This window comes from Herpailurus yagouaroundi, unplaced genomic scaffold (genome assembly GCF_014898765.1).
Source record: "Herpailurus yagouaroundi ecotype Mexico unplaced genomic scaffold, PumYag 164, whole genome shotgun sequence".
In the NCBI taxonomy this organism is placed as follows: domain Eukaryota; kingdom Metazoa; phylum Chordata; class Mammalia; order Carnivora; family Felidae; genus Herpailurus; species Herpailurus yagouaroundi.
The window spans coordinates 43,257,480-43,282,446 of record NW_024412405.1 but is presented as its reverse complement, the minus strand read 5'-3'; positions in this window follow the sequence as shown (position 1 = coordinate 43,282,446).

Below are 24,967 nucleotides of genomic sequence, written 5' to 3'. Positions count from 1 at the left end.
ATTCACTTGCTGATGTTGACTTCCTCTCATAGCATCATATCATTTATCTTAAATCATAAGATGTGTTCCACAGTACTCAGTGGAATTCTGTCTGGGAAGAAGGGAGAAAAAGAATAGTGAAAGTCTCAGACTAAGAGAAACAAATAATGTAGAAACGAATTCTTACACTTTGGATGGCAGGCAGAGAGAATAGTGAAAGTCTCCAACTAAGAGAAACAAATAATGTAGAAATGAATTCTTACACTTTGGATGGCAGGCAATATGGTAGATTGTGGATATGTTAACAATTTTATTGGAATCTGTCAAGGTTTTTAAGAAAAACGTGGTATGGGAGAATAATGGAGGGTTTTATTTTATTATTTTTTTAAAAAAAATTTTTTTTTTCCAACGTTTATTTATTTTTGGGACAGAGAGAGACAGAGCATGAACGCGGGAGGGGCAGAGAGAGAGGGAGACACAGAATCGGAAACAGGCTCCAGGCTCTGAGCCATCAGCCCAGAGCCCGACGCGGGGCCTGAACTCACGGACCGTGAGATCGTGACCTGGCTGAAGTCGGACGCTCAACCGACTGCGCCACCCAGGCGCCCCTAATGGAGGGTTTTAAAGACCATTCCTGACAGACAAATTCAAGACTACTTTGGAGGAGCAAAATTTCAGCCTATCCTTTAAAAACATTAATCACTAGGGAGAGAAAGAAATGTAAGTTCGTTCTTTACTAAAGGAAAAATGTGATTCAGATACATATAAAGGATTGTCATTGATACATAAATGATGACATTATAACGAGGGCTTAGTATAAGAAGTGGTAGATGATGAAACCAGAGAGGTAGATTAATAATCATTATGAACTTAGTCTTCCAACTAGTCTCAAGGTATTTAAATTTTTGTTAGAAATGTGAGATCCCGTATTTAATGTTATTATTTATTATCTGTCAATACTATCTCTTTCTCCCACTAAATATCATGATGTTTAAGCACACTGTGCTTCCTGGACTCTTCAGATTTGTTACAAAATTTTAAAAAATAAATGCCCATCTATCTTTCATGTGTGACTGACTTACTATGTGTAATATGTAGTAGTTGTACATAGATTGTTTGAAACATTTTGCCTCTCGTGGCGGAGAGATAGTTTACTTGTAAAGGTCATTTTTACTAGATGGCAATGACTAGCCGTACATTAAGCTAATATATGCAGAAGTGAGCCTGATACCATTTTGTATGCATTACATGCTTTGGAGAAAAAATGCACTTTGATAAAAAAAAGATGGGAGAAGGCCTTTGGAAAATGTGAACTTTAATTTGATTTGGCACATAGCAGTGTTCTAATCTTTGGTAGGCTTGCAAAAATTAATTTAAAATGTACATTTAAAGTAAGAAAGCTTGTGAATAGAATCCTAGATTGGGGTTGGGAGTGCATATACTTACTCATGTGCTCACATACACATAAACACACATACACACACTTAGAGATTGAGTATTGAGTTTAGGCATTTAAAATTCAAACATTCCACTCAGAGCAACACAAACTTTTATTGCGCAGTATCACTTTGTACATTGTCAGGTCCACCTAGCTTACGTCCCTATCTTTTTGGGAATATAATAGTCTCCGAGTGATTTTCTTCTTTTCCTCAGTAAAGCTGAAAGATTTTCTTTAGTTTTACAAAAAGAAACACTGGAGAAAAGAATGTGTAAATAGTTGTGATGTACACTAAATGCTCACAAAAATAGGAAATACAGAAGAAGAATGTAAATTTTAGAGCGATAAAACTATTTTTAAAACCTGGAATCCTGTTTCTTGGTATGCTGTTTTTTTTTTTTTTTTTTTTAATCTTACACTGTAACTACTGTTAAATATGTCTTAAATATGTGTATTACCTTAGAGTATAAAGAACCAGTTTTATGACGTTTTATTGAAACAAAGACCTACCGAGTTTTAATATATTTTGAATACTGAAGGCTGTCTGTGTAATTAACAGTCTGTATGTATTGCCCATGAAGATTTAAGCAGATTGCCTATACATGGCATCCCAAACGAATTATGATATATGTATTCTGCTAAAAATCTATTTTGAATTAATTCTGTTGAGGCAGAAAGGTGTGCTCTTTGTTTTAATTTAAGGTGCGCTTAATGGTTATCAAACTGAGCATCTCTTTAAAGATTAAATTCATCTAATTGATGGAAGTGCTGCTTCTTATAGTCATCACAGTATGATTCAATTTACTGGCGAAGGTGGGATGCCATTATGAAGAATTTCTCAGTGGGGTTGAAGACTTATTCCCAAACAGTTAGTGTCTATTTTTATACCTGAGTGGGAACAAAAAGAATTCCATGCTGAAGAAGAATAAGAAGTTAGAAAACATAAAAATGATAAAATTACATATGTTTTGAATTCATTGAGTTTTGAAAAAATATTAACCAAGTAAAGATTTATGTTACTTTCTGCTTTGAGTTAAATTTTTTTATTCAAAGTATCTATTTTATCATAACAAAATATAAAACTGAGATGAGTAAATATTCATTGTATTTATTTTCATAAAAACTATTTTTTCACAAGTTGAAGAGTAAAAGGTATTCCATTATTATTAATGCTTAATGATGTTTTCTTTGTCCTAAAAGTCAAATAAAGATCACTATCACTAATGTAGAAAATGGTATCTAGTCAATTTAGAGGTTTTAAAAAATAATTAATAGTTTTCTTCTGAAGAAGGATTACTTTAAAATACCTAACAAAAATAGAGGAAGTGTCACCAACAGATTCCAACATACTTTGACTCAGGGCTGGTATACCCTATCTACATGCCAATGCTAAGGCTACACAAACTGAGTGGCAGGTAGTGAGGAAAATATGGACAGATGTATGTTTTATGGTCGACCATGAGTGATAATAGAATGTTTCTATTTTTCACACTGATTTTATCATTTAATGTAATTAAAAGTGAGGTAATCTTATTATCCAGGTACATAATTTATTCTGAAACAATCTGACTCTTGGTTAACTGAATTAGTTCATAAAGTATGAATAGGAATTTTTCTCCAGTGCATTAAGGAGACTAAAACAGTCATGATAGTTTTAAGGAGATTTAAGAGCTACTATTGTTTTACCTGTTATTTCAGGTGGCCTTGAGAATTTTTATTAGGAATGAATACTACTCAATACAAAATATTAAGAATGAAATGTATATTTTGGTGTTTTGTGTCCTAACTCAGATTATTCAAATAATGGATTAATATAGAGAATTTATTGCAAAAACAAAATGTACTTTAATTTTGGAAATAAGCCTTCGTAAACATCTCTTTGGTTGTGATTAACATTTAATATCCGTGGCTCTACCATGGAGAATAGATTTTGAAATTTTTCTTTAAAAAGACTTTGATTTGAAAAAGAATATGCAATAGAAGATTTAATAGAGTAAGATTCAACAAGCAAATGCATGTTGAAATAATTCCATGCTTTCATTTATGCCTGTAACAGATGCATCCAAATGATAGGAGTGAAAGCCTCTGAACACTGTTTTGACATTAAAGAGCAACAGATTCAGCTACAATGCGTTAATTTGTTTCCACATTTACTTCTTTGTTGTTTGTCTCAGACTAAAAAGATTGAATGAACTTAAACTTGTGAAATTACTGAATATGCTTTCTCATATTTATAAAGAAAGAGTCTTTTTCAGCATGAATGCACATTACTGCTGACTGATATTGTGGCCACTTTTAATTTTGTATGCCATAGCCTTTTCATAAACAATTAGCTTTCGATTAAAATTGCCATGTCAGTGTCTTTAAATGCTTTCATATTAAAGAAAATAGAGTATGATATGCTGCCAGTTTTTTCACCAACATTGAAATGTACAACAGCAGTTGTTTTATTGTTGATTAACAGTTTAGGCACATGCAGAACTCTTCTTTAACTGCCATATGTATATAGTAAGTTACTGTCTTTTAGAACTTTCATGATTGACTAGGGAAATGGGATTGTATGTTAAGCACATCAAGAAGAAAAATATAACTTTGTATTTAAGTACTACTGGAGAATGAGAAATATATTTATCCTTTACTGAGGAAGCTGTGAATCCTTTGCTCTTCTGTGACTTGGAGAACTAGGTCACACTAATAATCAATACTCACATATTTGTCTTTGTTCATTTATATATGTGAACTACCATTTCTGGAAATAATGAGTTAGGTTATTTGGAAAAATTTTCCTCCTGACAATAAGTAGGAGTGTTGAATAACATATATTCTTATAATCTTATTAAAAGCATCGAGAGCTGACAAGATAGTAAAAATTATTTGACCAAAATATAAGAACTATTACTGTCCAAAGGACAGAACAACTTGATAATGTTTTTGGTGTTAAGTGCACACTTTACTTACTTTTGTGGAAAAAAAGAAAGTGCAAACAAACATACAAAACACCCAAAATCAAAGTCACAGAAAGTGGTACTCTAAAAGAAGACCCATTACACAAAACAAGTATCTCTCTGGGTTAAAGCACAATATAAGTGGGTGAGTCTTAGTGAAAAACAAAAACCAGATTTTAAAAGTCTTAGTAATCTAGGGATAATCAAGCCCTCACTTGACTTGAAGTGATTCCAGCCTGGTTGTGTCTGGTGAGAGGTTGAAGCAAATTTTAAATCTCTTAGAGGAAAGTAACCTCATTCAAGGTTACACATTGTTTCACGTTTTTAAAAATTATATGGTAAACATACAGGTAGGGATTGTTGGCACACAAGCAGATTTGACCCCATAATGGAGATCCATTAATAAAAGGAGACAATTCATGAAAGAGACAAAGTCAGATGTTAAGAAACCAACCCCTTTAGATCCCTGTAAGGTTACTGTAAAGAAATTCCACACCTAAATTATCCTATTGAACTATAGAAAATAAATGACAATTAGAAAATTTCAGAAGAATCCGAGTAGTGAGGGATAATAAAATCACTTTTGAAGGAACAATAGACTGTTGACTGATTTCCTGTGAGCAGCGATGGAAACAATGAACACTGAAGTAACATCTTGTCATGTGCTAAATAAAAGAAATGCCACTCTAGAATTAAACAAAAAAAATTTTTTTTAATGTTTATTTATTTTTGAGACAGAGCATGAGTCGGGGAGGGGCAGAGAGAGAGGGAGACACAGAATCTGAAGCAGGCTCCAGGCTCTGAGCCAACAGCACAGAGCCTGACACGGGGCTTGAACCCACGAACATTGAGATCATGACCTGAGCTGAAGTCAGATGCTCAACCGACTCACCCACCCAGGTGCCCCTAGAATTTTTAATATACAAAATATCTTTCAAGTATTAAAGTGATAAAAGTCATTTCAAATGCCAACTTAAAAAAGTAGAAGTAGATGTTAAATTTTGGAAATTAAAAAAAAAATTGGGGTGCCTGGGTGGCTCAGTTGATTAAGTGTCTGACACTTGATATCGGCTGAGGTCATAATCTCATGGTTTCATGAGTTCAAGCCCTGCTCCATGCTCCGTACTGACAGTGCAGAACCTGCTTGGGATTGTCCCTCTCTCTGCCCCTCCCCTGATCACACTCTTTCTCTCTCTCCAAATAAATAAACTTAAAGAAATTAAAAGATATTAAAACTAAATTTTAGATAAGCAAATGACACCATTGATTGTCATTAGACGTCCTGGTTTAAAGGAGATGAGTTTTACTAAATGTACACAGAATAGAAAAGTTGAGTCCAGGGATAGGAGAAGACTTAAGCAAAAACTCACAAAGGGAGAAGAAAACCATTATAGCTACATATGGTAGACCTAGAGGTTCTTGCTCCATAACCCTTGCAAAGGAGTGACGTGTTGCCCTAGTTGCCTTGAATGTTGTCAGCCTATAGGCTTACAAGTCTCAGTGACTTCAAGAATTGCAAACAACGACCTCATGCAAGGTCATGCCTTCCTGGACTAAGCATATCAGATAACTGAGACAGAGGTATTAAGTCCCAGATAATTTAGCATGAATTGAGTCATTTCAGCTCCAGGGCTACCTGTAGGGCTGCCTGAGAGTGACAGGCCTATATCATCACTCAGCTTCTTTTGACCTGTCTGGTCCACCCATTCCCTTCACAGGGAATTTCTTCTGGAAGCTATAAAAATGCAAAAACAAAACAAAACAAAACCTGAATATATCTAACACTATGCAAACTGGGCCTGATGAAGGAGAGACAATATGTCAAAGAAACTGCAAAACAAAACAAAACAAAAAAAGTGAGGCGATTCTTTGGGAAATTTGAATGAACTTCTGCTAAGTTCATCTAAATACTTAAGTCTTAACACAATTTTTCAGGATAGGAAAAGAAGGAACACTACTTAACTAATTAAGGCTAAAATTGGAATTAAACTAGAACTAAATAAGAGAAAGAAAATTCACAAGGATATGGAAATTAAACAGCAGTCTTAAATAGCCAATTCATCAAAGAAGAAATCACAAGAAAACTTATTAAGGCAAAGAAGTCATTCATACAAAAATCCAAATAATGGTAACCTCAGTGTGAGGTCAGGAGAGTATAGATGTGATGAGGGAGATACATGCTTGCATCTTAGGAATTGCCATCAGATGTGCTTGTTGACCTGGAAGTTATATTTGTGTTCATTTCTTTAATATTCTTTATTCTGTAATATTTCTGTATATGTTTTACATTTACTATATCAAAAATACTAGGGTTTAAGTAATTTTTAATCAAAACATAAATGATGAGCAAAAGAAAAATAATTGTAATGATCCTGATGTAACTTGAGAAATTACATATTCTGAAATTGAGAAAGAACTGGAAAGGTGAGAGAATGGGCCAGTTTTCACCTGGGTATTTGAGATTCCATAGACATGGACACAGAAAGCCTTTATTTAAAAAAATGTTTTTTAATCTGTATTTATTTTTTTGAGAGACAGAGTGTGCTCAGGGGAGAGGTAGAGAGAGAGGGAGACAATAGGCTCCAGGCTCCCAGCTGTCAGCACAGAGCCCAATTTAGGACTCACACTCGTAAACTGTAAGATCATGACCTGACTTGAGCTGAAGGCAGATTCTAAACCGACTGAGCCACCCAGGTGCCCCAGAAAGCCTCTATTTTATGAGAAGTAATAGTTGAGTTCTACTAAATAAGCTTTTCCCCAACCTACCTTTCCCTGAAGTTTTCCTGAAATTTCCAAAAACTCTGCTAATTGGCAAGTTACCAAAAGTATTCCTGTATTACTCAGAAATAAAAGTGTTATTACATGACCCCTAACACAAAGTGATGTATCTGGGAATCAGTCATATACTACAAAAAAACCCGGGTCATTCAGGTCTAATCTATTGATCACTGCCATTTTACTCCCCTCCTAGTTAAGTCAAATTTACTAAGCCTTTCAACTTTTATATATTGAAGATGTTTTAAAAGCAATATCATAATTTTACTTCAGCAGTAATTTGTTTAAAGTATTCAGAACTGCCATATCATCTTTAAAAGAGCTTTCCACTATAGCTCTTCATAAACATACTATGCCATCATTTTAGTGAAGAATCAAAACACCACCAAAGCTCTACCACTGCCTCCTAAATGAAAATGATTTAAGTGGAAAACTTGTTTCCTCTAATTAAAAATCACTATTAGCTCTAGTTTTGTTAACATAGAGTCTTCTGTTTACATGTTTTTATTGTTATTGTTAACAGTAACTTCAGTGTTGGGGCGCCTGTGTGGCTCAGTGGATGAAGCGAATGACTTTGGCTCAGGTCACGATCTCACAGTTTGTGTGTTCAAGCCCCATGTCGGGCTCTGTGTTGACAGTGCGGAACCTGTTTGGGATTCTCTCTCATCCTCTCTCTCTGCTCTTTCTGCTTTGTCTCTCAAATAATAAATGTTAAGAAAAAAATTCAGTGTTAACACTGGGCAAGTATTAAATGACAATGTCAACTTCACCTAAGATTCCTAGCAATGTTCTGAAAATCTTAGTTTTCTATACTTTCTCCTATACTTTGTGATACCGTTATCATTGGGGGAAGTTTTTTTTGTGTTTTTTTTTTAAGCTTGAAATCGACAGCAATATATTTGTGAATTTTAATAAGATTGTCAGGATATGTAAATTCTTGAAATAGTTACTTATACTGAAAAGAAGTTAGTTTTTGGAGAGACACAGTAAACAGTTCAAATTGAGAAAGTAAAGTGCTATTGTTTGCCCTGTGGGTAGATTTAGCAGTACATGAAACCTTCAGACAACTCTAGAAAGAACCAATGTATCTAGTCATTGGTTTGTCTGCAGGAGAGTATAGGCTATCATGATTGCTTCATGTTAAAGGAATTATAAACAAAAGGGCTAGAGGAAACCAATATTTTGAGCAATTTTGACAGGCATCCCATGAAGGAACACATGTACGTACTTTATACCTGTCAGATGCCAGCTAGGTTAGTTCCTTTATCAGAAAAAAAAAAAATACATGCCGATAAACTGAGAACATTTTTTTGAAACATGATGATGGACACTATTTTTGTGAATGCATTCTCAGTAGTGGACACACTGCTGTAACTCCTTTTTCTGGCAGGATAATAACAGAATGAAGGTTTCAATCGGAGGAAACCCTGTGTATTCTCTGGAATGTAACTGAATTGTTTTAGTTTGCCTATGTTATGTGGAGGCTCTAGAATATGTAAAATGATAAAGCATGTATGTTAGTGGTTCACTTATACATAATGGCTTACAAAGGAGATTGATAAGTGACATTATAGATTATTTCTGGGTAAATTCTGTATGGAACAAACCATCTATTCTGTGCCAGTTAAATAAATCTAAATATATGGAAAGTGTTTTCTCTCATGTTAGTACTTATAGGAATTTGTGCTGTTATCTAAGATCTCTGCATTTCACAACAAGCACTTACTATTTGTAAAATTTAAAAAAATGATAGTGGCATAAGAAAACTTGTTCTTTATAATGATAAGGCATTAAGAAAAAATTGTGATTTATAGTCAGTTCCTCTGTGAGGCTAAAATGCTGATCATGTAAATTCTCCTTATCTGTGGCTCTGTAGAAGTGAAATAATTGAGAAGAGGGATGACTGGATGAATTATTTTTAAGTAGCCAGGAAAGGTTACCTTGAGTACACTATTGCCATGGAAGTCAGCTAGACACTGAAGAATGAGATTTTGGAATTATACTTGCCTTTGGTGGGTTTTTAAAGAGTCTCATTCTATCATTTTTGGGAAATGGGAAGTTGAAACTCACTTGACAACTTGCAATCTTCATCCTCACTGGAGAGCTGTTTGATTTTAAGTACGCAATTGAAGAAGGATGTTGGACATTTTATAGGCTGCTTCATAGACTAAAGTCCAGGAGCTGAAGTTCACAGTTACAATTAGATTTATCTTAAGCTCTGCCAGGGACAAAGCAAACCCATTTATATGTCCTGCTTTTAGGATATACTTTGTAAGGTATAGTAGCAGCTATAAACATGACATGGGAGTGTATATGTTTAAATATATATAACCTATGATGACTCCACTTTGCAATTTACAGTATGATTGAAGATTCTCTGTGAAAATTTTTGATTAAGAAATTTGTACCATGGACAATGCTGTTTTTGACTGTGTAGCCTTGAAGTGGTTTGCCTCATACTCAGGATTTCAAACATGTTCAGCCAGGACTTGTATTATGATGCAGACAAAAAAACAAAACAAAACAAAAAACAGCAGTTGAACTAAAATTTGCTTATTTATCACTTACTTATCATTCAAATATATTTATTTGAAGTCTGGTATACCAGAAATTATGATAGACACTCTAGGATTGATCAAACTATTGGCACATTATGTTCTCATTACCAGTGTGATCTTTATCTAGGTTCTAAGTAGAATATATTATTTATTTCCCAGTGCTTAGGAACCCAGTAAAATTCCTTTATATGTGAATTAAGTGAGTAAATGTTATTTTTTATGTTGTAACATTTAGAAAATATTTGGTATATCATCTTATCCAGAAAATATCCCTTGGTGAAGGCCAAGTGCTGAATTAAAAAAAAAAAAAAAAGAAGAATATTAAAAAAAAAAAAACTGATTTAAGAATCCTTACTACAATTGTAATCAAGTGAAATAAAAAAAATAACTTTCCAAGTATGTAATTATCAGAATAGTTCTCTGAAATGGAAGTAATCTTCCTGTTTTTTTTTTCTTTTTATTTGGCTAAATACAAGATTCTGAAAGAAAAGAGAATAACTAGGAAATGTGGGTGTGTTTGTGGAAAAGGTGGGAAAAATATAAATTTTAAGAAAAATTTGGTACTGGTATGCTCATTGCAATCAGAATTGGCTTGAGGATGGTCAGATAATTGAGGAAAGGCAGACAAAACTAAATATTAAGAATGAAAGAAGGGCTTTAAAGAAAACCTGACTTGTTTCACAATTTTTCATTACTATAAAAAGTATAATTCAGCTTAAAGATAACTGGCAACTAAAAATTAAAGGTGCTATAAATACATGTAAGCTTCGATTTTCAGAAGTCATAAAAGTAATGCAACTTTATTTTACAGTATGATTTTTTACTCTTGAAAGTGATGATTATTATAAAGTATAATAACTAAAATAAAAAATTAAAAAAAAATTAAAAACCTGGGGCGCCTGGGTGGTTCAGTTGATTAAGCGTCTGATTCTTGATTTCAGCTCAGGTGATGATCTCACAGTCATGAGATCAAGCCCCCATGCATCAGGCTCTGTACTGAGTGTGGAGGCTTCTTAATATTTTTTCTCCTTCTCCCTCTGCCCCTCTCTCTGACTTGTTCTCTCTGTCTCTCTTTTTCTAAGTAAATAAATAAAAAAACCTAAAGACAGTATGATAACTGGGTCAAGGATGACCTGGGAAAATTGGTCACTAGGATGTTGTTGATAGGGGAGTAATTCAGTACATATTCAGGACTGTAACCTGTATGATGATAATCAATAAAGTGGTTAAAATCCCAAAATTTAGAGGTAGGTTTTGGTTTAAAGCAATTCCAAATCTGTCATGGATTCACCTCAAGATGGAAAGCAAATTATTAAACCTGTTTTCCTCATCTGAGGAATGAAAGTAGTGTTAATACTAAAACCTCATAGGGACACTGTGAGGTTAAACATGTTAACTTGTTATAAAGTCCTTAGAACAATGCCTGTCTCATAATACATGCTCAATTAAGTGTGATGTGGTATTGATAATCTTTAAATGCTTATACCTAGCAATTTCATTAGGTGGACTTGGTTTTGTAAGAAATGTATCAGAGATACTTAAAGCAATATAAGAAGAATGCCGTTTTGAATAGCATTTGTGTAATCTAAACTGAAGCAGCAGAAACATCCAGCAATAGGCAGTTGGCTTAAACAAATGTGTCTATGGAGCCATTAAGTTTTCTCTGTAGAATAATTTTTTAAATGCCACAGTACTTCATTTAAAAAAAGGACAGGGGCACCTGGGTGGCTCAGTTGGTTGAGTGTCTTTGGCTCAGGTCACAATCTCATGGCTCGTGAGTTCGAGCCCCACGTCGGGCTCTGTGCTGACAGTTCAGAGCCTGGAGTCTGCTTTGGATTCTGTGCCCCTCTCTCACTGTGCCCCTCCCTCACTCATGCTCTGTCTCTCTTTCTCTCAAGAATAAATAAAACATACAAATTTAAAAAAAGGACATAAGGAGTATGTATAGACAAACATATTTGGTGAATATTATATATAACACATAAAAATGGAAAGAAATAGATCAATATGTGAAGACTAGTTATGTTTGGATGGTAGATTATGGGTGAGTTTTCACCACATGTGTGTGCATATTTGGTAGCACTCTTCTATGTTTCTTTTTTTTTTAACGTTTATTTTGAGAGAGAGAGAGAGAGTGAGCACGCGCACAAGTGGGCACGTGCGAGCAAGGGAGGGACAGAGAGAGGGAGAGTGAATCCAAGCAGGCCCCACATTGTCAGCACAGAACCTGATGCAGGGCTCAAATCCCCAAACCGTGAGATCATGACACGAGCTGAAATCAGAGTTGGACACTTAACCGACTGAGTCACCCAGGTGCCCCAGTGTTTCTATGTTTTATGGTTAGAATTGTGTCCCCCCAAATTCATATGTTAACGTCCTAACCTCCAGTACCTCAGAATATGATCTTATTTGTAAATAGAGTCATTGTAGGTCTAATTAGTTCAGATGCGGTCACTCTGGAGTGGTTGGATGCCTAATGCAATATGACTGGTATCCTTATAAAAAGGGAAAAGTTGAAAGTGCAACAGAGTAGTCTCTCAGCTCAAACTTGATTCCTTAGGTGACTTTAATTTTCTATTGCCAGGTGTACAAGGAAAAGTAAACAACCTGGGTTGCACACATTCTGCACATCCTGCACTTTAGCAGGAAAAATCCTGTTTTCAGGACCGACCCTTGGCTGGCTCCTGGGAAGTGATAGTTGATTCCATGGACTGGTTAACCTGATATGAGTATTTTTGTATGCTTAAGGAGTTGGGTCACACTGTACCAGTTTGATCAGATAGTTTTATGTTAACAGTATGGTTTATAGTGACCATCTGTTTTTACTTTGGGAGTCTGGATTCTGAGTAGATGGGTCAGTCATGCATATGTGAGTGGTCTCCCATAACAACCGGGGAAACCATGAATCAGGTGAGTTTCCTTGTTGATAACAGTTAAAATGTGTTACTACACATCATTGCTAGGAGATTTAAGTGCATCCTGTGGGTCTCCACTGTGGGGGGACAATTGAAACCTGGTGCTTTGTTTCTCCTGACCTTTTGCCCCATTTACCTTTCCCTTGACTGATATTATTCTATATCCTTTCACTGTAGTAAACTGTGACTATGTATGTAATAGTAGCAGAATCCTTCCAGTTATACTTATAAGCAAATTACGGTCTTGAGGATGGCCTTTGGAACCCCAGCTACAGCATGTAAACTGATATAATCATAAATTCCAGGGGTTAGGACATGGGCATATTTGAGGACCACAGTTCTGCCTGTAATATAATATAGTTGAATTATTTTTTTATGTTTACACATTAAGCATGAACAGTAATTAATTAATTAATTAATTAATTTTAGAGGGAGGGGAGAGGGACAGAGGGATAGAGAGAGAGAATCTTAAGTTGGCTCCACTCTCAGTGCAGAGCCTGACATGGGGCCCAACCCTACAACCATGGGATCATGGCCTGAGCCAAAATCAAGAGTTGGGTGCTCAGCCAACTAAACCACCCAGGCTCTCAAGTATGAACACTTTTAAACATTGAAAAGTCATACTTCTGAGGTACAGTCAAATGAAGATGTGAAAGCCATTACTGTGACCATTAGAGTAAAAATGGATAAAGAGAGAGGAAAGAGGACCTGGTGGGGCAAGAGAGGGAGGGAGCGGGTGAGAAAGGAATTTGGCTATTTGTTACCATAGAATGTATTGTAAAATATGTATTTTTCTGTATCAATTTTAAAGGTAATAAAAGAGACAGTAGTAAATGTCATTGCCAACAAAGGCATAGTGAGTTTGATAAGGAGAGTGAAAAAAGACAGTGACTCACAGGCAAACACAAGCTTTCATGACCCTTTAAAATCTATTATAAACAGAATGTGAGACTAGAAATATTGATCATTTGGAATTTGTTCTAAGTGTTCTGACACCCACTATGGGAAATAGGGAATTTAGTATGAATGTCAAGCCACGAGAATAGATGCTTTGTGTCTCCTTTTCAATATATCATTTTTTAGCATCTCAGAAACAATAGTACTCTTGTTAGCTGTCAAGTATTCCAGTTTAATTATCCTCCTCTTTCTTCTTTGAGGGACTAAACACTGTTTAACCTTTTAAATTTCCTAAGTCAAATGTTAGGAAAGCATATGGAAAGGCCATTTCCATGGGCTATAAACATCAACTCAGCTCTGTCCTTAAAGAAAACTTTTTTTTTTTCCCTACTAAGAAATAATATTTGGAGTAAATAATTTTTATCAAACGTTAAGAACTGCTAACTATTTGTACCCCACCATATTAAATTCTGAGTCAGAGGTGGGATTACCAAGTAACATCTTTGAGCAAAGAAGGTCTTAATGTGTATTATCAATGTCCTGCATAGGATCTCCTTAATAATACTAATGTATGAGTTTTCCTGTCTGTTTTCTTGCCACTACTTTATTTGCTCCCTAATACTTGTTTCCTAACAGTTTTGTCCATTCTCTAATGTAGTTACCCTTGTCTTCCAAACATGTAGACTTTTCTGCAAATGAGCTCATCTGACCTCTGCATGTAACCCTTTAATGACTTCCTTTAATTTTTATAGTTCAGTCTACATATGGTGCATGATGTGATTCAGACAGAGTCATCATTGCAGCTCAGCATTTTCACACATTTCATAGTAGTCCCCACTTATCCAAAGGTGGTATGTTTCAAGACTCCTGGTGGATGCCTGAAACGGAATAGTCCTAAGCCCTATATATATCATGTTTTTTCCTACATGTAACATGTCTATGATACAGTTTATAGATGAGGCACAGTAAGAGATTAACAATAATAATAACACGGAATAATTATAACAGTATACTATAATGAAAGTTATGTGAATGTGCTCTTTTTCTTATGATGTGAGATAAAATGCCTATGTGATGAGATGCAGTGAAGTGAATGATGTAGGCATTGTGACTGATACTGACCTTCGAATAATTTGTCAGAAGGCGGATCATCTGCTTTTGGACTGTAGTTGACTTCAGGTAACTGAAACCACAGAAAGTGAAACTGAGGATAAGGGGACTCCTGCATTTCCTCTTTGGTGGTCATTTCTCCTCCTCTTCCTCTTCCTTTAGCCACCTGATTGATTTTCAAAACTCAAAGCATTTCTTTCACAAAGTTTTCTTATGAATCACATGATTTGTATTCTCTCAGTGCTCTGCCATCCTTGTGGTCTTAATATGTTTGCCAGTCTTTCCTACTACAAAGTAAACCTTTGAGGGCATGTGTTGTATCTTATCAGAATTTTTGTTCCTAAAGCCTATCTGAGTGGCGAATATTAGTTGTTTAATACATATTTGATGAATTCTTAACTAGTGCTAGTAAAGCATTAGAATTCGATGTTCAGATTGAAAATGCAGTTATCGATTTAAATTAACTCTCTAGATTTGTTTCCCCTTCTATGGATGCTGTCACTTTGTGCATACCCCCAATTTCTCTAGCATTGTTTCTGAGTTGTATAGGTTATCTACTTTAATTTCAGCAGTGCTTATTACTTTAAAAAGTAGCAATTATTGTAAAAAAGGAAGCACTGATTACAGTTGAAATAACCTGGCACAATGACTCACTTACTCTCCAGAGTAACAGATTGAACTCAGTATGACATTTAATTTATATATACATTTATATGAAGAGAGGGGAGAGAAGGAGAGAGGGAGTTTCAGATCAAGAGGAGAATATAGGGAGGGCTGGAGGAGGGGGCCTGGGTATTTGCATGATCTGTATTTCTGTTCCACATGGAAATTAATATGAAACAGAGTGGCCTTTTCTCTTTATTTTGACATGTCATAAGATCTTTTTTTTCCACAGTACATCCTCAATGAATTTACAACATATATTTATTAGCTTGTCTTATTACGTTAGAAATGCTCCAGTGTTGGAGGATACATTCCTGAAATGTTATCTGGCAGAATGCCTACTCTGGTTTCTAACAGTCCCTTTGGGGAAGACATTCCTCAATAGATATGGCGCTATTGACTGTATGAGTATTCAGGCTTCATCCATTCTGTAGTTAGTGGCGGTAGCACATGGGAAGGCAGGTTTGAGAAAAAATGGTAAACTCTCAGACTAACAGAAGGTACACTGTGCATTAGATAGAGTGTATAAGAATGAGGCTGGAAGGTAAACAGTGGAAAAATGATAAAGTACTAAATAAGCCTTGCTAAAAATTGGATTATATCCATATCCTTATATCACAGGAAAGAAATTAATACTTTTGTAAATAGGTATTTGATGTGATCATATTTTTTTTTTTATTAAAAGAAGGACAAGATGCAAGGAGATTTTAATTTTAATTTGATAAAATTAACAAATTTTCATCCCTTATCTATATTTTTTGCATACATTATGCTAGGCAGAGTTCTAAAGCAAGAAATTGTAAGGGGATCTCTTAAGACAGTTACCATGAAGGTGGAGTGAAAAAAGTAAGAGCTAAATTACAAATAGAGTTAACAAGATTGGTTGATTGTAAGAGAAAATGTAAAAGAAGAAATTAAGGGCAAAATTCAGGTTTTCTCAGAGGTAGATGGATATATGACAGTCTTCAAGATATAAAATTTAGTTTTGCTTAAAGCTGTAGTAAAGAAAATTCAGTTTTAGACATCTGTGGTTGAAGGATCTTTTCACAGTCTGGAGAGAATATGTTGACATGCAACTGGACATAGTTTTCTGGTGCCTCAAAATGAGAAAAAAGCTGGGAGAAAAATGTAGATTTGACAAATATTTTTAAAAATTGCAAAAAAATGACATAGGTGTTCTGATGAATCCAAGAGTTCTTTTAATACATTAATTATGGCATAAAATATGTTTCACATAAAAATTTTAATAAAGCTATGTTTCTGGTAATCAAAGGAATTCATAGTAAGAAAACAATGAAATAAAAATTTGATACATGCAGTTGATCAAGATAAAAAATATTCTGGTAAGAATTTTTGGATTATTTTTATGATTTCCTAGGAACTCTGAATTGGTATAAATGCTTAGAAAGTAATTTGACAATTTTATATCAAGAAATTAAAAATATTTATATTATTTCCTGTTTCCTATTGTTGATAGGAATTTTTTCTGGTTAAATAATCAAATATTCTTTATTATTTTTTTTCATGTGGAAAGGTTGAGTGAATGCTACTTTCAAATAGGATGATTATTAAACATGATGAATATTTCTGATATTTTTTGCAGTTTAAAAATTATAGTTCTAAATAATTTTTGATGACTTGTAAAAATGGGTACATTAAAAGTATCTCAAGTGGATGATGAAAAATTAAATAACATAGTAATTACAAAGCTATATCACTCTCGGGGTGCCTGGGTGGCTCAGTCAGTTAATAACACATCCGACTTCCGCTCAGGTCATGATCTCCTGGTTCATGAGCTCAATCCCTGCTTCAGACTCTGTGCTGACAGCTCAGAGCCTGGAACCTGCTTTGGATTCTGTGTCTCCCTCTCTCTCTCTGCCCCTCTCCTGCTCACACTTTGTCTTTCTGTCTCAAAAATAAATAAACATTAAAAAAGAAAAGCTAAATCACTCTGATCCAAAATGTGTCCAATACAAAATATTATTCATATATGCAATAAACATGCACATATAATAGGTATATGGAATTTATGTGATTTGTATGGATTATTTTAGTTTCCCACACTATAGTTTCCTGCATTTTGCAATTTTCCTATCAGAAATACCTGCTAATTTATCAATTAAAACATCACATTTCCCTGATATGCCAACTGTATTCTCTGTAGGTAGTCTATATGTTAGTGTTCCAGAATAATGTAAATACATTTATATAGCTTTTGAATCTCATTTTTCTTAATGAATTTGCTGTTTCCATTTGACCTGAGTAGTGAATCAGAGTAAGGAAAATTTTCTTCAGGTTTCGCCTTTTCCTTCTGTATGAAGCCCTTGGTAGAGACCTCAGAAGAGGACCTTGGCTAAGGCATCAGGTAAGATAAAAAGACCTAGAAATAAAGGTACCTGGGTGAAGAATACAGATATGATTAAGAGCATGATCAGCTATAGAGGCCTGAGTCCCTCACTGCAACTCCCTTTAGAGACTGACATGTATGGGCTGTTCATGAGGTATGGTGTGGAGAGGACAGCTGTCTCCTATGAGATCAGCCAGAGTTTTTTTAAGTTCTTAAGGATAGGCTTGAAAAATCACACAGAGATTGTTAGGAGCCAGACTCTTCAGAATGAAAATCTGAAATATATTTTGCCATAAAAACTTTCACAAAATACTCTATAGTACCCTAATCTGTGGGGTGACATTCATATCCTCTTCACCCATTGGGAGCTCTTCCTTAAAGAGATTAGCACTGAAGTAATAAACATATGCAACTAATTTCTCTGGAAGAGGAACAGGTGTAGAGTTCTACTTTGGGTATTATTTACCAGACATGTAATGCTGCATGTTCTCCCTGAGAAAACAATGATTGTCATAATTAATAGTGCTCTCTGAACAAGAGAAGCCAATTCTTTATAATCTGGCAGTCGTGCATATTAACTCTCAAGGCTAGAATTAAATAAATGAATCAGTTTGACTGAAGGCCAAGTAGTTGTTTATTTTATGGTGTACGATTTAAGTCATTTTGTCCATTGTACATGAGGATGTTCGTCCTATTTCATGATGAGTCAATGTGACATATTTAGCTTCATGACTGAAATGTGACCTCATTTTTATTTTCTGTCTGCTGTGGTTCTTGGAAATTACTATTCACATATTTACTAATGGAATGCTTCAATTAGACGGATTCTCTGAAAGAAATAGAAACTCAATAAGATGCTTTGAAATAGCCAAATGACACTTAGAATTTGGAGGGATTCACAATCCAGCAATTTATTAGAAACACTAGAGGAAAATACAAAAAATAAATGTTGCAGTTATTATATTGTAGTCTGACGTCATGATCTATTAGATGATGAGGGAGGATTTAAAAGCTGAGTGTTGGGGCGCCTGGGTGGCGCAGTCGGTTAAGCGTCCGACTTCAGCCAGGTCACGATCTCGCGGTCCGTGAGTTCGAGCCCCGCGTCGGGCTCTGGGCTGATGGCTCGGAGCCTGGAGCCTGTTTCTGATTCTGTGTCTCCCTCTCTCTCTGCCCCTCCCCCGCCCATGCTCTGTCTCTCTCTGTCCCAAAAAATAAATAAACGTTGAAAAAAAAATTAAAAAAAAAATAAAAGCTGAGTGTTTGTGATGTTCTCTCCCTCGTTAGTATTCCATTGCTTGACTTCCTTTTTTTTTTTTTTTCACTCAAGCAGAGCTTTTTATTTTTTTTATTTTTTTTATTTTTTTAAATTTTTTTCCAACGTTTTTTATTTATTTTTGGGACAGAGAGAGACAGAGCATGAACGGGGGAGGGGCAGAGAGAGAGGGAGACACAGAATCGGAAACAGGCTCCAGGCTCCGAGCCATCAGCCCAGAGCCCGACGCGGGGCTCGAACTCACGGACCGCGAGATCGTGACCTGGCTGAGGTCGGACGCTTAACCGACTGCGCCACCCAGGCGCCCCAAGCAGAGCTTTTTATAGCGGTGTTACTTACCATTCATCTTTTTAAGTTAATTACTATGTAGTTTATTCTTTTAGAGTTAACAACTAGACAATTTAGATATTAGTAACCTATTCATTTAAAAATATTGGTGTGTTATTGATCAGTCATCTATGTAATGATTTGCAAAATGATGCAAAATATTTCTTTTGTCTAATCACTTATACTCTAATCACTGGAAGGAAACCTGTAAGACTCAGATGTTTTTGGGAGATGATGGGTCTTTCTTTACTTCTGGGTGGTAGGGCATAGGATTCTCAGATGTGATGTCCTAAAATCAGATGTTAATATTTTATATTTAGTCAAATTATCTTGAAGCTAGACAAGATTTTTCTAGGGCAGTGAAAAGATTACTTATTACTGACAGGAGTAACTAGATCCTTTCACATTTGGCCCAGGTTCATTTCTTAAAAGCCAGAGGTCTTCCTATACCTACCTGTGTTAGTAAGGAACCTTCTATAAGTAAGGAACCCCAGAAATATGAACCTAGGACTTTATGTAGAACAGGGACAGTTATCCTTGCACTTGTCCTGAAAGAGGAAGAGAAACCGCTATTAATGTAAACAAATTCTCTGGAAGAAACAGTGAAGGAAAGAAATGGGGAAGAATTCTTGGTTCCTATTTGGACTGTAAACAAGTATCTCCAGGGAGAAGATAAGACAAGAGTTTTTAAATCTATTTATGTATGTATTTATGTATATTCATTCATTCATTCATTCATTTATATATTATTTATTTGTTTATTTATTTATGGCAGTGTACCCATGCTCATGGGGGAAGGGCAGAGAGAGAGAGAGAGAGGAGAAAATGAATGAATGAATGTATCCCAAGCATGTTCCACATTCAGCATGAGCCCAATGTGGGTCTTGATACCACAACCCTAGGATCATGACCTGATCCAAAATCAAGAGTTGGATACTCAACCCGCTAAGCCACCCAGGTACCCCAAGGGGTTTTCAAATGTAAAATGAGATGTCTGTCTTTTGGAATACAAACACAAAGAAAAGTAACTCTTTAAATCTCTCAGGAAGATTCTTAGCTATTCAGTTGTCTTTTACATCAGTACTCTGAATTTACCTGTCTAAAGGAGATAAGAGAAGGTTTATATCTTTTGAATGGAACCAAATGGCTTTACCGTTAAAGGAATAAATGGCTACCAGTCTAACACCCATAGCATGTGAGGAGCAAATGTTTCTTGGAGAGTGGGTACCTGCATGTCTCAGTCCATTAAGTGACTCTTGATTTTGGCTCAGGCCATTATCTCACATTTCATGGGATGGAGCTCCATGTAGGGCTCTGTGCTGATAGCATGGAGCCTACTTGGGGTTCTCTCTCTCTCTCTCCCATTTGCACTCTCTCTCTCTCTCTCTCTCTCAAAATAAATAAATTTTTAAAAAATGTTTCTTGGAGAAATAACAGCAAATATTCTTTATCTTATAGCTTATCCATTTCATAGATGTGGAGGCTGGGACTTTGAAGGATCATTCAGAAATCTGGGAAGGTATTGTCTTCCCACAGTGATACACCTGAATTCAATAGAAAGTTTTTTTTAGAGGATAAAAATAACAAGCCAGATAACTTCAAGGCAGGTATACTTAGGGAAAAGGGTCTTGTGGTGCACTTCAATTAGAAATAGGGGTATCATTTTAGCTTGCTTAGCTGTTGGGTACACCATATAGGAAATAAGAGAAACTTTCCCCTTTTTTGGAAATGAATATAAAAAGGTGCTAATTTTCCTTAAGAAGAAAGAATATTTTCCTATATTACTTTGGGTTAATTACAAAGAGTTAGAAAAAAACTAACATTTTTTAATGTTTTTTCTCAGTGTAACTATGCTAACATACAGACATTTATATTTTAAGAGTCTTAAGTATCAAAAGCTAATGTAAATATGATACAGAAAGTATAGAAGTTAAAAAACTCAACCTACTTCTCTAACCCATAAACAGTTATGCTGTTTGCACAAATTGCCAGTGCCAGAAAATTTCTGTGAAAAGGCATTTTTGAAAGATGTAATACTGAGTCTTATGATCACAAGGGCATGTATTGTTATTGTGAGCTTGTCAGATGATAAATGAGGATGTAGTTCCAGAAATTAATTAGCTGAAAAGAATATCTACCTATTTCAGTAACTTTCCATGGGAAGTGTACATTCAATTTTATGCCAAAAATGGTCTCTTTTTATAGCTATTAGCTAGTGATTTTTTAGAATCCTAAATCTGATAATGAATAAGTGTTCAGCCAGCTTAAGAAATGTAACTGATATTGTTTGGGTAAAAATATCATTATGAGAACATAATTTTAAGGTTATAAAAACTGATTATTTTTTGTCTTCTAAGTGTCTTCCATTGAAGGTTAATGTGTAATTAAAATGCTTTTTATTTCTTCTGGCTTCCTAAATGTCATTTTTAGTCTACTCTCAGTGTTTGTTAAAAAAAAAAAAAAAGCATAAAATTTCTCTATTCCCAAATTTGCCATGGCTTTCTTCCTATCTATCATATCTATCATTTATATAACTATCTCTTAAACTATTCCTATATACATTTTAGTTACTCAATAAACTGTGTATGTTACTTAAAAACATTCACTTAGAAAACTTGGGCATTTTTCAAAATGAATATAACCAATAATAAAACTAGATTTGATTTTTCTGGTACTTGGTTACATTACATCAACTTCACCTTTTTTGTTAATTCATAAATCCTTGATAAAGGAATGATTAAGGATCTGCTCTGTATCAGGGACTAGGCTAGGTAAAGGTTTACAAAGATGACTGAGCCCTGAGGCAAATATATAACACAATAATTAATTTCAGTGACTTTGAAACCAGATAGACTTGGGCACAGTTCCAATTCTGTCACTTAGGGTTTGTGTATGACATTCTGGATGATAATTGTATAAGTTTTATTAATTTAATTGAACTGTGAAATGAAAATGCCAGTAATACTACGAATAAAATCAGGAATATTGCTTCAAGTAAATATAGACACTGATTTTATGCCTTTCACAAAACAATTCAAAATGTATTATAGATCTAAATATAAAATACAAAACTATGAAAACCTTAAAAGATGACGTAGGCTAAACGGTAGCTGATACAGGATAGAATCTTGACTTGAGCACTTTTTAGATAAAATGGTAAATATTCAGTCCATAAGAGAAAATTGATAAATTGGACTTCATTAAAATTAAAACTTGTGCTGTACAAATGATAATACCAAGAGAATAAAAAGACAATGGGAGAAAATTTTTGCAAAACACATATTTAAAAAGGGTCTGGTATTCAAGACTTGCAAAGAATTCAACAATATGAAAATAAGCAGCATAGTTAAAAAACGGGCAAATGATCTGAACAGACATTTCACCAACGAAGATATACAGATGGTAAGTAAGCATATGAAAAGATGCTCAACATTGTGTGTCATTAGGGAATTGCAAATTAAAACAGCAGTGGCATACCACGGTATACATGTTTGAGTGGCTAAAATTAGGAATACAGTGAGTGCTAGGGAGTGTGTGGAGCAACAAGAACTCTCTGTCATTGGTGGTGGAAATGGAAAATGGTACAGCTACTTTGGTAGACAGTGCAGTATCTTACAAAAGTAAACATACTCTTCTCATACAGTCTAACAATCAATATTCCTTGGTACCCAAATTCATTAAAAACTTACATCTACACAAAAACCTGCACACAAGTGTTTATATTATCTCTATCATTGTTAAAAGTTGGAAGCAGTCAAGACATCCTTCAAGAGATGAATGGATAAACTGGCACATCCATACAATGGAATATTATTCAGTGATACAAGGGAAATGAGCTATGAAGCCATAAAGACATGGAGGGAACCTAAATGTATTGTGCTAAGGGAAAGAAACTAATATGAAAAATCTGAATCCTGTGTGACTTCAATTATATGACATTCTGGAAAAGATAAAATTATGCAGACAATAAAAAGGTTAATGGTTGGCAGGGACTTGGGGGAAGGGATGAAGGGTTGAAAGGTTTGGCACAGGAGATCTATACAGCAATGGAACTATTCTGTGTACACAGTGATGATAGACAAACACCATTACACATTTGTGAAAACCCAGTAGCATGTACAACACAGTGAACTCTAATGTAGACTATGGACTTCAATTAATAATAATGGGGCGCCTGGGTGGCGCAGTCGGTTAAGCGTCCGACTTCAACCAGGTCACTATCTCGCAGTCTGTGAGTTCGAGCCCCGCGTCGGGCTCTGGGCTGATGGCTCAGAGCCTGGAGCCTGTTTCCAATTCTGTGTCTCCCTCTCTCTCTGCCCCTCCCCCGTTCATGCTCTGTCTCTCTCTGTCCCAAAAATAAATAAACGTTGAAAAAAAAAATAATAATGTATTGGCATGTGTTCAGCAATCGTAACATGTACCAAACTAATACAAGCTATATAAATAATAAGACAAACCATGTGTGGGAACAAAGAGAATACATAGTAACTTTGTTTTTTCTAATTTTTCTGTAAACCTAAAACTGCCCTAAAAATAATCTATTTTAAAGAAAGGTAAAGGGTAGATTTGGAGAAAGTGTGGAAAGTATACAGCTCTATGTAAGAAAGAAATGAGATTTTTTTCATAAGCTCTTAGCTCAATGCATGGCACTTAATATATATAAAAATTGGAACTAAATGGTAGGAATTATGATAATGAATATGATTATGATGATGGCAAGAAAAAATAGGATAGTCCTGGATTGATATACGTAACAATTTTCCAAAAATAAATAAAAGTAAAAAAAAAATCCTTAAATTTAGAAAACACTAATATTTACTTTAGGGTTGGGGACTGAATACAGCTATGTAGAAATTTTCCACAGAAATATATCATTTGAGCTGATATTTGAAAGATCAGTAAATCTGACTAGAAAGAGCAAGAGGTAAAGAGCTTTTCAGAGAAGATATTGCATTTGCAAAACAATGGATTGATCATCTAACCTGGCAATATGGGAAACTGAGTAGTAAACATGTCTAAAGCATTGGATTCATGGCAAAAATGGAGATAAATCCACAAGCCTTGAAAGGTGATCTACAAATTATTACTTGATTTAGACTTTAAAAGCTTAAACAAGAAGTATTGGATTCCTTTAACTATAAACTAGCTATTTGCTTTACATATTCATACAGATGAAGGAGTTATGGAGAAGATTTCTAGGCTGCTTATCCACTGTGTTATGCGTTTATAAAAATGCATTATTTTAGATGTGATTTTGGATTAAGAAATTTAGGATTAATAGTGACTAGATAAAATTACTCTAGAAATATTTAGCTAGTTTAGTACTTAAGGAGATTTTCGTGGATTACTTGAACACAAAGATAGCATAGAATATTTTGCACATTTTCTCCATTAAAAACTTGACTGAAAATGCGCTGAAGTTTTGTTACTTTTATTGCTATTAATCTTAAATTTTAATGTTATCACTGAACAGGAATGAATGGACAGTTTGTATGGCTTAACAAAAAGCAATTGGCCAGAGAAATAACTTCTGAAGTTTACATGACAAAAACATTCTCCATATATTTATGTATTTTCAGAAACATTTAATATAGTTTTTTTCTGTTACATGAGATACTATATTTCATAGATCAATAAGTGATGAAAATATTTCATAATTACACTTCTGTAAAGGTTCTGCAATATACAATTTCCTGATTTCTAAAAATGAATATCATTAAGAAATCTTTTAAATGTGGAA